Raw genomic sequence first — 16,515 nt, forward strand, 5'->3', positions numbered from 1 at the left:
TTTACATTCTTTACATCGTATTCCTTCCTCTCCAGCTGGTTTTCGCCCTCACTTCTGTACTCAGGACCATCTTTTTCATATCACTTCTTCTCTCGCTACGTATCTCCCAACCCATAGACCAGCCGCATTAATGTGTGTGGACGTCGATAAGGCCTTTGATAGTGTGTGGCATCCAGGCCTCACCGAGATCGATAGCTGCAGTCACTTAAGTGCGGCCAGTATCCAGTATTCGGGAGATAGTAGGTTCGAACCCCACTGTCGGCAGCCCTGAAGATGGTTTTCCGTGGTTTCCCATTTTCACACCGGTTAAATGCTGGGGCTGTACCTTAATTAAGGCCACGGCCGCTTCCTTCCCAGTCCTAGCTATTTCCTGTCCCATCGTCGCCATAAGACATATCTGTGTCGGTGCGACGTAAAGCCAATAGCAATAGCATCCAGGCCTCTTCTATAAACTCAGCCATTTACCGTTGCCTACCACTGTTCTTCGCCTTCTTTATAACTATCTCCATTCCCGTAGCGCTGATATAGTCATCCGTGGCACCCACACTTCTACTTTACCTATCACCTCGGGTCTTGCCCAAGGTTCCCCTCTTTCCCCTCTCCTCTATTCCCTGTTTATGTATGACATTCCCCACCCCTCTATTCCCCTACGTCTATATCAATATGCGGACGACCTTGCTGTTTTAGCTCTTTGCCCCATCTATACTTCCCTACAATCTAAGCTCCAACAATATCTGAATACTTTGGAATGTTGGCTCAATTCTTGGCATTTATCCGTTAATCCTAGTAAAACCCAATTTATGTTATTCCGTTCCAAATCCCGCACCTGTCGTCCCTCTAACAAAGTCCATCTAACAATGTATTATCAACCTCTCACCGAAACTAACCAACTAACGTACTTGGGCATAAAATTTCAAAATAACCTTCAATGGACTCTACATCTTTCTTCAATACATGGTAAAGTTTTAAGTCGTTTCCGTGCCCTCCGCTCCCTTACGGGTCATTCCTGGGGATTATAACCCGCCCAAATCCTACGTGTCTACCTTGTTTTTATCCGCCCAGTTGTCACTTATGCCTCCCTAACCTGGATTAACACCCATCCCTTAGACTACTATAATTTATTAAAATATGACCGACACGCACTTCGCATAGCTCATCGACTGACTTATGATACTCCCTCTGTCAATTTTTATACCATTGTATACTTTTCCTACTATCCTTACACATCTCCATTCCCTCCGTTTCACTTATCTTACAAACGGTATTCGTTACAATAATCCACTTATTACAGAAGTACTTCCCCTATCTCTCCCTATTCTCCATGACACTCGAACCCCTCCTCATGCTCATCTTTTTCCCACCCCTTATTAATTTCCAACCACCCCGCTCTCCACCGCTCTATGTGGTTTCATACATTTATTTTTCTCATGTTGTCATTTCTGTATGCTCCTGGCTGAGGTGGTACATCACCTCCCACCGACATACGAGTATATCTACGGCACCGCAAGTGCCATCTGTGAACTGTGTGTTTCCAGTGCAGTATTAGTGCTCAAGCTCCTTTTTCGCAGTGTTGTTCCTTACTTCGTTCTTCCCCTGTTAAATTCTGTTTTTCGTTAAGTGCCCTTAATGGTGTTGATTAAGTTTTCTAATACGTGTTTTCACTTCAAACCTTTCAACACGTTTACTTCACAGTGGCGGCTTGTGGTATCTGAAGCTGAGAGTTGCACCGACACTTCCAGTGTCACATAACCAGAAACTCTGTTGTCGTTAAGTAATGAAGTACATTGCTACTAACACTGTAATATGCCTGGCAATTACAACTCAGGAAAGAAGAGGCTAATTATACACTTAACTACAGTTCCTCTTAATAATAATGTTATTGGCATTACGTACCACAAACTACTTTCTACGGTTTTCGGAGACGCCGAGGTGCCGGAGTTCCTTTTTGATGCCTGTAAATCCACTGAAACGAGGCTGACGTATTTGAGCACCTTCAAATACCACCGGACTGAGCCAGGATCGAATCTGCCACGTTGTGGTCAGAAGGTCAGCGCCTCAACCGTCTGAGCCACTCAGCCTCGCACAGTTACTTTTGCCTCACTTGAATTGAAAATTTGGCGTCCTGATTTTCATTGAAGCAGGATTTTGGTAATATCGTTGGTGGTCTAGTATGGCGTGGAGAAGAAATTACTCAGCAAGTTGGCCGTGCGGTTAAGGCCGCGTGGCTTTGAGCTTGCATTCGGGGTATAGTGGGTTCGAATATACCACTGTTGGAAGCCCTGAAGATGGTTTTCCGCGGTTTCCCATTTTCACATCAGGCAAATCCTATGGCTGTACCTTACTTAAAGCCACTGTCGCTTCCTTACAACTCCTAGCCCTTTCCTATCCCATCGTCGTTGTAAGACCTATCTGCATATCTCAAATATTATTACAATATTTATAAGTCCACCTGTTCAATACAATACTTGTAGACCTATCTGCGTCGGTGTAACGTAAATTAAATTTGTAAATTTCAAAAATGGAAATGAACATGTTAAGTTTATTAAACTAAACCATTAGAAGAAAAGACGACAAATGAAGTGCAAAATTATTGGGAGTTGTGCAACCCTGCAACAGTACCACGCACCGCCCCTGTTACTTCATCTGTGTACTGACTTATTACCCATATTCGTTGTATTCTCTTAACTTTTATATATGTTCTTTCTGTTGCTGTAAAGGTCAATCCAAGTCAGTATTGCGCTGTCTAGTCCAGTGGTCAAGATGGCAACTAATACGGGAACTAAGAAGAAACTAGAAAATCAAAATAAGCAGCAGGGAACCGAGAAAGAACCAGGCGCTCTCGCTGCGGGATATGATCCAACGAGGTGTGAAACTCCGCCACCAGGGGATTCATCAGCCTTCGCCTCATCCAGCCTCATCCAGGGAAGACGAAACTATTCGAATGCCGCGGAGGAAAATCGACAGGGACTCGCCAAGCCCAGAGGATAGAAAACGCAGAGCTATTCAACGAGAGCCAAGTGTATTAACGGGGAATACATACACCCCGTTCTCCAATGAACACCCATCACCAAGCGGCATGTCGCCGCTTAATATCAATAAAACTGACATTACGGCTACATTCCATCCACCAGCTGAAAACCGCTCACCAGGCTTTATGCCTCTATCTACCCTGAGCTACGCAGAAGCTGCCCGGAACCCGGCACTACCAAATCAAGTAAGGCTTCGAAGTGGAACTGCTACGGGTACAGGAATACCAACTCAATTATATATAATTAAATTAAAGCATTTGGACCCCGACAAAAACCAGCCAAAGGTCATCCACTCCATAATAACAAGATTCCTACCGAACGTGCAGAAGGAATATAATCTGGAAATACAAAGAAGTAAGGAATACTATAACATCAAGACTTCCAGGCTATTCTACTCCATTCTGGTCAACTCTATTGGACTACAATACTTCGGCAAGCACACCATAGCTCAAAATATGGCCGTACAACCTAGGCGCAATGCACCATCTACGCGCCCAGCGCCCACATTATCAGTTGTGGCATACGGTGTTGAACGTAGCTACTCAGAGGACGAGGTTGCAGACCAACTACAACAAGGCCTGCAGGAACGACAGAGGACCAACATCACTAATTCGAATCCTGTCACGTGACACCTCAACCCTGGACCAGCTGCTACGGAATGGCGCCCTCATCTACGCCAAACGGCACCGTGTGGAGCCGTCAAGGTCGTCCCCGCCGCAACGTAGACGCTGTGAACGCTGCCAAGGATACGACCATCCACCCAACCAGACGTGTTTCCGAGACCAAGAGTGCGCCATCTGCAGTGGTAATCACTCATCAGCTAGCGGCACTAACAAGGCTTCACCGAAGTGTAGTACATGCCAGGAAAACCGCCCAACTTTTTCCGCCAAATGTAGGGGCAACCCTCAACCCTTCCCATCCCAACCTGAAACCATTTTACCCATAACATCCATTGACCTACCCACCCCAACCTTTACCTCTACTCTCTCTCAACCCTCCACGGAGAACATCCTCAGATTCATCACCCTAGTCCTACAGAATGTTCTACCTTTCCAACGTGCCCATGTACTCGATCAGATTCACTTAGCGGCTCGGTTGGTATTCCAGACTCATCTGTATGCCACGTATTCAGGATCTAAAATGCACTGCACATTCTTCCCACTAAACCCAACTCCACTACTTTAAAAAGTGAAAATCTACTATGGTAATATATGCTCATTAAGAACCAACCGACCGCTCATTGAACTACAGATCGACCAACACAACCCGGATGTCATAATCTTTAATGAAACGTTTCTAACTAAAAAACAAAAACCACAAATAAAAAATCACACACTCTACCGCTCCGACCGCCCTAACAGGGGCCGTGGAGGGGTAGCAATTAGTGTACACAAATCAATTCCATCAAAAATACACTACCATCAATTACAAGAATACCAAACAGAAAGCCTAATAATTGAAGTAACTATCGGCAATCAGAATATCGCAATAGCTACCATTTACACTCCTCCAGGGTCACCCCACCTAAAGAATTTGTAGAATATATTAACCAAAATTTTACAACCTATTTAATTATGGCAGACTTTAACGTCACATCATATGATAGCGCTCAAAAAAGAATTTACGAACAAATTCTGCATGACATCCGGGGAGTAGACATCCCTTTCCCTTCCCCCACACGACCTATACCCAGTAACACCCCTGACATCATAATCCTTTCACCAACACTAGCAAACAATAGTGATATACTGTACTCATGCTACCATCTATCGGAAGTGATCATATACCATGCATACTAACACTACCTAACATACGAACCAACCCATTTCAACATAACCAACGACCCCCACCAGTACGAAAATACAACCGCACAGATTGGTCAGCCTACAGACAAACTATCACAGACATGATCCAAAATATTACTACACCGACAAACCAAGAAGAACTACACAACACAATAAAACTACTGGAAACAGCCTTAACCACTGCAGACCAACTACGCATACCTCGCCATACATCACACCCCTCAAAACCACCACTCCCACCTAGAGCCCTGCAACTACTACAATATTCACATGACCTATACAAAGCCTACCTTCGAACACGAGACCCCAACACTCTTCGGGTACACAGAACAACACTACGACACGCACGATCATTTATCAAAGCCATTAAACGAAAAGCCTGGAATAATACTTGTAACGAACTATCCAATACAACCGACGAACGTAAATACTGGACTAAATTGAAACAAATCACACAAACTAAAAAATCATCTCCTCACTATCCAATAATACACAACAACTCCGCACCCAATAACCCAAAAACAAAAGCTGATCTCTTCGAAGACTACTACAGACAAGTCTTTTCACCCTCTACCGACCCTAATTTCTACCATCCAGATCACGAAACAATAACCGAATACACAGACATCACTAAAGCACCATTACACACCACGATCGACCCCCCTCCACATATAGAGTAGCAACACCCTCTCAACACACCAATCACAGTACAAGACATACACAAGCTTTTAAAATACAAAAAGAACACTGCACCTGGCCTCGACCAAATTACGTATAGACATATTAAAGAAGCACCACTCCTTTTTCTTCAAATACTATGCAATATATACAACATTATAATACAAACAGATTCTTTTCCACCCCACTGGGGACAGGCGAAAATCCTACTATTCTTAAAGCCTAACAAACTAACTTCCCAGATAACTTCATACCGTCCAATAAGCTTGCTACCAGTACTAAATAAAATTTTAGAAATCATTCTAGCCCGTAGAATCTATTCCTTCTTAAATTCCCTCCAACTTATTCCACAATCACAAGTAGGTTTCCGCCCACAACATTCTACACAAGATTACCTCTTTCATATTTCAGTATCTCTTACAACATATCTCCCACCTAAGAAACGAGCCGCATTAATCAGTTTAGACGTAGAAAAAGCATTCGACAAAGTATGGATCTCAGGACTCATTTTTAAATTCCGACATCTACCACTACCTATCACAATCATCCGTTTCCTAGCCAACTTCCTCCACCGACATAGTGCTCAAATAACCATCCACAACACCCTATCATATAAATTTCCCTTATTAGCTGGAGTACCACAAGGCAGCCCTCTAAGCCCCCTATTATACGTCCTGTACTGTATAGACATTCCCCTCACTCCCACTCAAACTATATCAATTCGCAGATGACACGGCAATCCTCGCCCTTGGATCCAATAACCGCTCCCTTCAATCACGAATACAACCCTATCTTCACCAACTCGAACAATGGCTAAATCTTTGGCAAATCAAAATTAACGTTAACAAAACTCAATTCATAGTTTTTAGAAACGATAACCGTAGATAACGACCCACTAACAAAATACACCTCACACTTAATAATCAACCGCATACAGAAAACTCAACCCTGAAATACCTAGGTATCACGTTCCAAAACAATCTAAAATGGAATGTACACTTTAATAATATCTATAAAAAGGCATACAGCAGGTTCGACCTCTTACGCTCGTTGAAAGGCCAAACCTGGGGACTAAAAGCCAACCAAATTATAAACACTTATAAAGTCTTCGTCCGATATCGTAACCTATGCCTCCCTAACCTGGATCGCAGCCCATCCCATACACTACCAAGACACACTAAAACTAGACCGATACGCCATTCGACTCGCGCACATCCTCGGACCTAAAACTCGAATAGAAGCAATAAACGAAATATACACATTTCCTACCATGCGCACCTACCTCCATTCCCTCAGATTACAATACCTTAAAAATGCTAAATCCCGCAACCTCCCACAAACCACCGAAGCCATCAACCTATCCCCGCTAGCTCAATCCTTCTTAAACCAACAGGCAACACCCGCTACTACCTACCTATTTCCAACCCCCGCCATCGCCCGAAATTAAACACCGATTAAAAAGTACAACAAACCACTCCAGATGGCGCAAAAAGGGCAAAGGCCTCACAAAAACCCTTACATTGGCAACATATAATACTGACTGGAAGGCGACACCATCGCCATCACTTAAAGAACAAACACACCAACTAAAATAAACACCCAGCTACTCAACACACAAAAAATAATAAATTATATCCTTACACACAAACAACACACTATACTAATATAAAATGTAACATCAACACATACACAACCATAATAATTGTTTAATATCAAATACAGCAAGAAAAATAACTCAAAAACTGAAAATGAAAAGTATTATTACAGTGAAATTGATTAGAATATACACATGTCACACAAACAACACACTACATGACTACCAAATGTAACAACAACACATAACACAACTAGAAAATGTTAAATAATAAAACATCAAACATCAAAATGAAAAGTAAAGGACGATGAATTGATTGGAATATATGACACTACGATAATTACACTCTTTAAAATGTCACAAATACACAAAACAAAATTAAAAATGTTAAACAGCATCAAGAAAGAACTCACAGTGGAAAGTGAAATAATATAAATAATGTGAAAAGTGAAATTAATTAAGTGAAATTAATATACTAATAATAGCCAATTCATCAAGAGCAAAAACTCTAAGAAGATAACATAATACAACATAAAATGTAAATATTATAATTATGTATCCCAAAAAGCTTCAATAAACGGGGGATAAAAGGGGAAAAGCCGGGCGGGCGCGGTGCGGGACTCACACTGTCTGACGCCTTGTTGAGAAACCCACACGCCAGTAAACACCCCAGCAAAAACATAAAGCACGTGTGCCATAGCACACTCTCAATAATAAACAAAATTCCCATAACCAACCCATTCTCTGGCCAAAGAGTCCCTAGTTGGACTGGTGGCCCGCTCCCAATCTGGGAGAGTGAAATAACGATCGGATGATGATGCTGATCTGTAAAGGTTTACGCTGGGCTCTATACCAGTTTAACATTTTTATTTCCATTTTATATATATGTATACAGGTATGCACAATGCATACTCCTATATTTACATATTTTACCACTTTTTCTTTGTACATCTATGGCCTAAGAGCCGCCCGTTTGGCTGATGGCCCGCCTAACCCATGCAGAGTAGATCTCGGACCACAAGTGGCTATGGCTGGCCCGTGGTCCAGTAGCTCTATACTCTGACCGGCCAATCGAGCAGAGGAGGGGTGGCCACGGCTCTACCGTGGCTCTACGCCTCAGCATTCGGGAGACGGGACAGGGCTGCACCTCACGGCTGGCCCCAACCGTCGGCAGTCCTTAGAATGGTTTTCCGTGGTTTTTCATTCCCCTCAACTAAGCCGAATGCCGGGACAGTTCCTTGTATAGGCCACGGCCTCCAACCCCCTCCCCTTCTCCGAGCACCTCCCTCACCGTAACAAATCTTTCGGCCCGAGAGACGGCGTCACAGTCTAAGGGGCCCGCCTCCACTTTCAGGGGAGGAATGAAAACATGTTAGTAGTAGTACTATCCAGTCCTGTGAGAAATAAGTGGGACTGGATTGTACACCCCAAAATCATACACAGAAGTTACCTATGAACATTTGCCCTACGGTTGGTCGTATATACCCGTCGTCCTGTGTTAATTTTTGTAATGGCAACAATACTGCCATACGTCGAAGACGAATGGCAGTAGAACAGACAAAGCACGCCTCAACTAACAATAAACAGTCAGGGTAATGTTACTGCTATTGGTTGATATAAAACATCACCTTTTTTTTTCTTCCGGCTTGGCAGTATTAGGGCATTCGAGGCTTAGGCTTTCATCCTCCCTTTCTGATTCTCTTTTCCCTCATTCTTCGTGTGATATAGCCGTCAAACTTGGCAGGCTTAATACGGTAACAGTAATATAAAGTCGAGAATAGCGCATTATTGTAGCTCGTGCGGTAAAGCTGAAACAGATGACCACTCTTCACAGATATGTATTTACGACTGTCTTCCAGGCGGCAGAATCTCCATCAGTTGTCTATCTCGTCTTTTCTAAAATGCAGAACTTGGAAACGTATTGAACAATTCCGTTGATAAATGATTCCAGTCTCTAATTCCTAAAAGAGAATATTTACTCCAATTTGTCCACTTGAATTCAATCTTTGCCTACATACTAGCTGACGACAACCCACTTAATAGGGTTATCTGTACAGTACATCCGGCCGTTTTCTCTATACAGGGTGGTCATAAACAACGTGAACCGAATATAATCCCATGCTACAAGGTTACTAAAAGGGAAAGAACATTTAAGACTGACAACAGAGTTCAGAATTAATAAGTTACAAATTTTTAGTCACCCGATTCGTATAGAACAGGAGGATTTCGAGGGTAACCACTCGAACTACATTAAATTTGATTAATTTCCCAGTGTGGCATACAATTTTAAGTCAAAAACTGTATAGAAGGCCATACATTACTCAAAATTTAAAAGAAATAATTTGATATCTCGCTCCATTGTAATTGTATCAGGTGATGAAATTAGCCAATCAGATTGCTTCACGAACGGATTCAAATGGGCTTTGTGAGGCAGTGTTGTTTAATCTGCACTTGTCTTAGACCGTTGTTTTGCACCACCCTTTATAATACAGAAAACATACATACGTAAACATGCGTAAACTGAAAGAAAAAGTGCATCGAACAAATCCTCACACACTGGAGGAACTGGAAAAGAAAACCCATTACGAATGAAATGAAAAACATCACAGTGGCTAAACTCACTCGCGTCAGCCAGAATATGGTCACCAGGTATAATGCCTGTATAACCCAGAATATGGTCACCAGGTATAATGCCTGTATAACCCAGAATATGGTCACCAGGTATAATGCCTGTATAACCCAGAATATGGTCACCAGGTATAATGCCTGTATAACCCAGAATATGGTCACCAGGTATAATGCCTGTATAACCCAGAAAGGACGACAATTTCAGCATCTTTGATAAGGTAATATTTCATATAAGAGTGTGTATACGCTTAAAGTAGGGGTGGCCGCGCGGGTCATCCTGAGTTCGGCTGAGGCAACTACCATAGCGCAGAGTACAAACCTCGTGCTTTCGTTCCAGCTTTATAAGAGGGACCCTGTACAGTGAACTTTACACCACCTCATAAACTTAAAGTCTATTTTAAGTACAGTTCAGACATGAAAACTAAATTCTCGGAACAAACCTGTGTCTCATACAACTTGCCAAGAATCCGACAGATATACTGCGTGGGGCAATCCACAGCCGTATTCCTTGGCTTCATCAAGGGTGTACGCAAAGATCCCAGTAGATCTCGTGGATCTCTCTACTGACGATGAGACCTCGTTGATTTATGAGAAATCAATATCTTTTTTTTTTTTCGTTAGTTCTGCGGTCTGTTGTTGAATTTCGAACTTCTAACTAATTCTACTACACACCTCAATCGATAGTCTGTTTCTATAGTACATCTCAGACAATGTAACTTTATTTTATATTTCAGTTTTTCCTAGAAGTCATCAGAGCAGACCAGAGCTAGTTGTATTAACTAGCCAATCACAGACAGCCATTCATGAATGTATGGCCTTCTAATTATTTGCCGAGTCTCCTGGTGGTTACAACACATCAACTGTGTAAAAACTGTATGCCTCCATATGAAGCGCTCAAACAATAAACTAAAGGAAACATTCAGAACTTTCCGGACAACCCCCATTATTATTATTATTATTATTATTATTATTATTATTATTATCATTATTATTATTATTATTATTATTGCAGGGTATTCTGTGGTCAGCAGAATAAAGGAAGGAAGGAAGGAAGGAAGGAAGGAAGCGTGTGTGGTGAATGGCTGGAGAGTGAACAAATTAGACTACAAGTTACCCTAATAAGATTCGAGAAACATTATTTCTTTCTTTTCAGATTGATTAAAATAATTTTTGCCAGTGAATAATAGTCAACAAAGAGCATAGGTGCTCAACAAAATGATAGTTAACAATATAACTGGATTTCGTCAGCTCTGAATACATGGAAAAAAGCTCGAAAGCTGTAAACTATTACAATAATTAGCGTATAGCTTCAAACAAGTACAAACATATGGGAAGGAATTTCCATCTCTTATCTAATAGACTAGAGGAGCGTATTATCTCTTTATCGGTACAATCAGCAGAGTACAAATTCGTACTTACAAAGTTTATCCACTATTTAAATGGAATTACTTAGTGGAAAAGAGAGCACTCTTAATTGAACATTTACTACCCGGTGCCACATACCACCAAGAATGCCTGTGTTGGGCAATACCATAAATTATTTAAAGTCAACGTTACCCTCAACAAACAAGTACATGAAGAGGCATATGACCCATACTACGCGACCACTAAAAATGAGAAAAGGAGATTTTACTAAAGGCCGAATTAAAAGAGAAAATGCAGGCGAAAAACAAGCACTCCGAAAAATACAAGGAAGAAAACCCTAGCGGGCTTAAGGCCCAAAGAAACAGGTGCTAATCCCATGCTACAAGGTGACTAAAAGGAGAAGAACATTTAAGACTGACAACAGATTTCAGAATTAAGAAGCTACACATTCTTAGTCACCCAATTCGAATAGAACAGGAGGATTCCGAGAGTAACCACTCATGCTATCTTACATTTGATTATTTTTTTCAGTGGGGAATACAATTTTAAGTCCTATAACTGTGCAGAAGGACCTACGTTACTCGAAATTGAAAATCCTAACTATTACATTCTACACGAAAAACCGCTGAAGTCTTCCCCGTACTTCACACGACGGAACAGTCAATATTTTACATCAATTCTGCCACACCCTTTTCTCTGGACCTCTTTCAGACCGTGACCCTAGCCTCCTCAGCTCGTACGGCAGCCGCGCTCAATCCTCCTTCAATACGCACATAGTACCGCACTAGGTAGAGAAGACGCGGGGCCCAAAAATCGCTTCCTTATTAACGGAGGAAGGGAGAAACATTTAGATCCTTAAAATATAAGGATATGATTGGTCGCCCACAAGTTACAAAGCAGGTCCATGGTTGGTGAATAATTTAACTTTCTAGCTTTTGATAGGCTGGTAGAATGGAACGAGGTATCAGGGGTATAGTAGACAACTTTGTAAACACAAAATATAACATCAGTGTAACGACAGGTTAACCAACTTCATCATTCAAACTTTCTCGCAATTTTAGTTTGGGCTTGACCCTCCAGAGTTCATTCCAGCATCTACTTTATAGCCATCTAACGATCGGCGGAAAAGCTTTGACAACAGTTCAAAAGTTCTGAGTTGCTATCAGAGATGGGCATAAAAGATAATGCGAACAGAACAAACAGGCATAATAATAATAATAATAATAATAATAATAATAATAATAATAATAATAATAATAATCCCTTTACCCTCAAGGATTGGTTTTATCCTCGCACTCAGAGAGGGATCCCATATCTACCATCTCAAGAACAGTGTCCTGGAGCGTGAGAAATTGGGTCAGGGCCATACAACTTGGGAAGAGGACGAATATCTCGCCCAGGCGGCCTCACCTGCCGCGCCGAACAGCGGTCTTGCGGTGGGTGGGGATGGGGGGGAGATGGGAAGGAATAGACAAGGAAGAGGGAAGGAAGCGGCCGTGTTCTTAAGTTAGATACCGTCCCGACATTTGCCTGGAGAAGTGGAAAACCACGGTAAAACTCTTCGAGGATGGCTGAGGTAGGACTCGAACTCCCTCTACTCAGTTGATCTCCCGCGGCTGGTTGGACCCCGTTCCAGCCCTCGTACCAATTTTCAAATTTGTGACAGTGTCGGGAATTGAACCCGTGTCTCCGGGTGCGGCAGCTAATCACACTAACCACTACACTACAGAGACGTGCCAATAATAATAATGTGTTTTCGTCCCAATTTTACGGTTTAGGGAGACGCTAAGATGACAGAATTTTGAGCACGTTTATAAACCGCTTGAATGAGCCGAGATAGAACCTGGCAGCCGTGAGTCAGTCAGAATGCCAGCGCTCAACCTTAGGCCTATTATTATGCTTCTTGAAAGAACAAAATGTTCGTTTACGTAACAAGTCAAGAAACGGAAATAATTAACAGAAATATCGCTTGTTTGTGTACACATAATTTCTCTCCTTTAGATTTTACATTACTTTCCCTGAAAATGTGTATGTAACTTACTTGACTGGCATAGGAAGTCACACAGATGGTGGCCAATATTACTAGGAGAAGCAGAGCACGATACATGTTGATAAACAATGTCTGAGGACTATGACGAACTAAAATTGAGTAGCCTTTAAATACTTGTTGGTTATCCGCTTAAGGAAGATACTGTAAGGTGAGTAACCCTGATAAGGTAAACTGCCCAATTGCCGTAAAAAGTCGCCCTGCAATTAAAACTATTGTGCCAAGGTAACGTTGTGCAATGATTACCCACCAAACTGACGTCAGTAACATTTATCCTAAGTGTAATCATTTGTCGTTTAGAGAAAGTCTATTACACAAGTGAGTAATTTCCGAGCTCTAGTAATTATCAGTAGGCTGTGAACGTAACTGCGCAGAAGTATAGCGTGATGTTATAATGAAGATGTAGTATCTAGGAGTAAATAATTTCTATCGATATTCAATAATTCAATTACGATATTTTGTTTCGATATGTTTGTGGTATCGATACTAACTTATCATACTGCCGACATGAAAATGATCGTTAGAAAAAATTAAAGAGTAGTGGTATTAACCGAGCGATGCGTACAAATTTATAACTAAGAAGAGTTAACTTCATGAGTAGCTGATTGGCGTATAAGAGAGACACGATTTTTTTATATATGTATATATACACTGACTGACAGAGCAAATGCAACACCAAGAAGGAGTGGTCAGAACTTTATGCCAATTGCAGGGTAGACTGACGTCACTGAGGTATGCTCATGATGTGAAATGCGCCGCTGTGCTGCGCACGTAGCGAACGATAAATGGGACACGGCGTTGGCGAATGGCCCACTTCGTACCGTGATTTCTCAGCCGACAGTCATTGTAGAACGTGTTGTCGTGTGCCACAGGACACGTGTATAGCTAAGAATGCCAGGCCGCCGTCAACGGAGGCATTTCCAGAAGACAGATGACTTTACGAGGGGTATGTGGATCGGGCTGAGAAGGGCAGGTTGGTCGCTTCGTCAAATCGCAGCCGATACCCATAGGGATGTGTCCACGGTGCAGCGCCTGTGGCGAAGATGATTGGCGCAGGGACATGTGGCACGTGCGAGGGGTCCAGGCGCAGCCCGAGTGACGTCAGCACGCGAGGATCGGCGCATCCGCCGCCAAGCGGTGGCAGCCCCGCACGCCACGTCAACCGCCATTCTTCAGCATGTGCAAGACACTCTGGCTGTTCCAATATCGACCAGAACAATATCCCGTCGATTGGTTGAAGGAGGCCTGCACTCCCGGCGTCCGCTCAGAAGACTACCATTGACTCCACAGCATAGACGTGCACGTCTGGCATGGTACCGGGCTAGAGCGACTTGGATGAGGGAATGGCGGAACGTCGTGTTCTCCGATGAGTCACGCTTCTGTTCTGTCAGTGATAGTCACCGCAGACGAATGTGGCGTCGGCATGGAGAAAGGTCAAATCCGGCAGTAACTGTGGAGCGCCCTACCGCTAGACAACGCGGCATCATGGTTTGGGGCGCTATTGCGTATGATTCCACGTCACCTCTAGTGCGTACTCAAGGCACGTTAAATGCCAACCGCTACGTGCAGCATGTGCTGCGGCCGGTGGCACTCCTGTACCTTCAGGGGCTGCCTAATGCTCTGTTTCAGCAGGATAATGCCCGCCCACACACTGCTCGCATCTCCCAACAGGCTCTACGAGGTGTACAGATGCTTCCGTGGCCAGCGTGCTCTCCGGATCTCTCACCAATCGAACACGTGTGGGATCTCATTGGACGCCGTTTGCAAACTCTGCCCCAGCCTCGTACGGACGACCAACTGTGGCAAATGCTTGACAGAGAATGAAGAACCATCCCTCAGGACACCATCCGCACTCTTATTGACTCTGTACCTCGACGTGTTTCTGCGTGCATCGCCGCTCGCGGTGGTCCTACATCCTACTGAGTCGATGCCGTGCGCATTGTGTAACCTGCATATCGGTTTGAAATAAACATCAATTATTCGTCCGTGCCGTCTCTGTTTTTTCCCCAACTTTCATCCCTTTCGAACCACTCCTCCTTGGTGTTGCATTTGCTCTGTCAGTCAGTGTAAATATATAAAGAATCTAGATGATGATTAGTTTGGATTCAGGAAAGGAGTAGGAACGAGAGCAGCTATTATAGCACTTAAAACCATCTTGGAGAAAAGACTAGAGCTTAACATAAATACATATATAGCTTTTGTATACCTGGAAAAAACATTTGACCGAGCTCGATAGCTGCAGTCGCTTAAGTGCGGCCAGTATCCAGTATTCGTGAGATAGTAGCTTCGAATCCCACTGTCGGCAGCCCTGAAGATGGTTTTCCGTGGTTTCCCATTTTCACACCAGACAAATGCTGGAGCTGTACCTTAATTAAGGCCACAGCCGCTTCCTCCCCAGTCCTGACACAGATAGGTCTTATGGCGACGATGGGATAGGAAAGGCCTAGGAGTTGGAAGGAAGCGGCTGTGGCGTTAATTAAGGTACAGCCCCAGCATTTTCATGGTGTGAAAATGGGAAACCACGGAAAACCATCTTCAGGGCTGCCGACAGTATGATTCGAACCCACTATCTCCCGGATGCAAGCTGACAGTCGCGCGCCCCTAACCATTCGGCCAACTTGCGCGGTGCTCAGTAACATGACGGGTACTTCAACATCTAAGAACTTTTATGATTTCAATTACATTTTTACCTGTTTATTTTTGTAAGTTGCTTTAAGCCGCACTAACACAGATAGGTCTTATGGCGGCGCCTGTTCTTTCAAATACCCTTTTCAATTTATCTCATAAATCTGGGTTTTACTGTCTTTTCAACTAAATATTTTATTTATATACATAAACCATGTTGCATTAAAATGAATACTACTCATTTCATTGAAGTAGGTCTTACCTACAATACAATTTTAATATAAATGAAGTCTACCTACCACAGGCCAGTCTTTCCTTCCGTATAATTTCAGGTCTCCTAACAAAAAAAGTTTTTTTTTTTTTTTTGCAAGTAAACATTCCTCCTTCAAAAATAATATAAATGTATTTCTGCTAATTTTTATTTCGTCGTTCATCAGGGCGATAAAACTGTCCTTCTAATCCTTTGCGTTTTCATATAGGTTGATCACACTGTTTCTTGTATTCTTCCTCCCCTCATACCAGATTATAGCCATCCCAGATCGTTTATCGTGGAGCATGTAATTACAGAGTTTACGGCACGGAACTGAAGTGTGAGAACAAATGTGAACATTTTATGTCGGAAATGACGGATACGGAAAGGGAAAGAGCAGTCACGTCCCGGATATGTATGAACTGGCCTCTGGTCTAGATCGGTGATTTCCAGACATTGCCCATGGCGTCACCTTACTGAACTATAACATTTTG

At 42.8% G+C, this 16,515-nt stretch overlaps 1 long non-coding RNA gene across 1 annotated transcript in view; it reads right to left on the reverse strand.

Moving 5' to 3' along the window:
• The window catches only part of LOC136866416 (uncharacterized), a 33,170-nt gene extending 19,905 nt beyond the window's left edge, over positions 1-13,265 (reverse strand). Inside the window, exon 1 of the long non-coding RNA XR_010859545.2 lies at positions 13,141-13,265. This is a non-coding gene — a long non-coding RNA (uncharacterized lncRNA). The remainder of the gene's footprint in view (positions 1-13,140) is intronic.
• Positions 13,266-16,515: the final 3,250 nt, after the last annotated feature.

Source organism: Anabrus simplex, chromosome 3 (genome assembly GCF_040414725.1).
Source record: "Anabrus simplex isolate iqAnaSimp1 chromosome 3, ASM4041472v1, whole genome shotgun sequence".
NCBI classification, from domain to species: domain Eukaryota; kingdom Metazoa; phylum Arthropoda; class Insecta; order Orthoptera; family Tettigoniidae; genus Anabrus; species Anabrus simplex.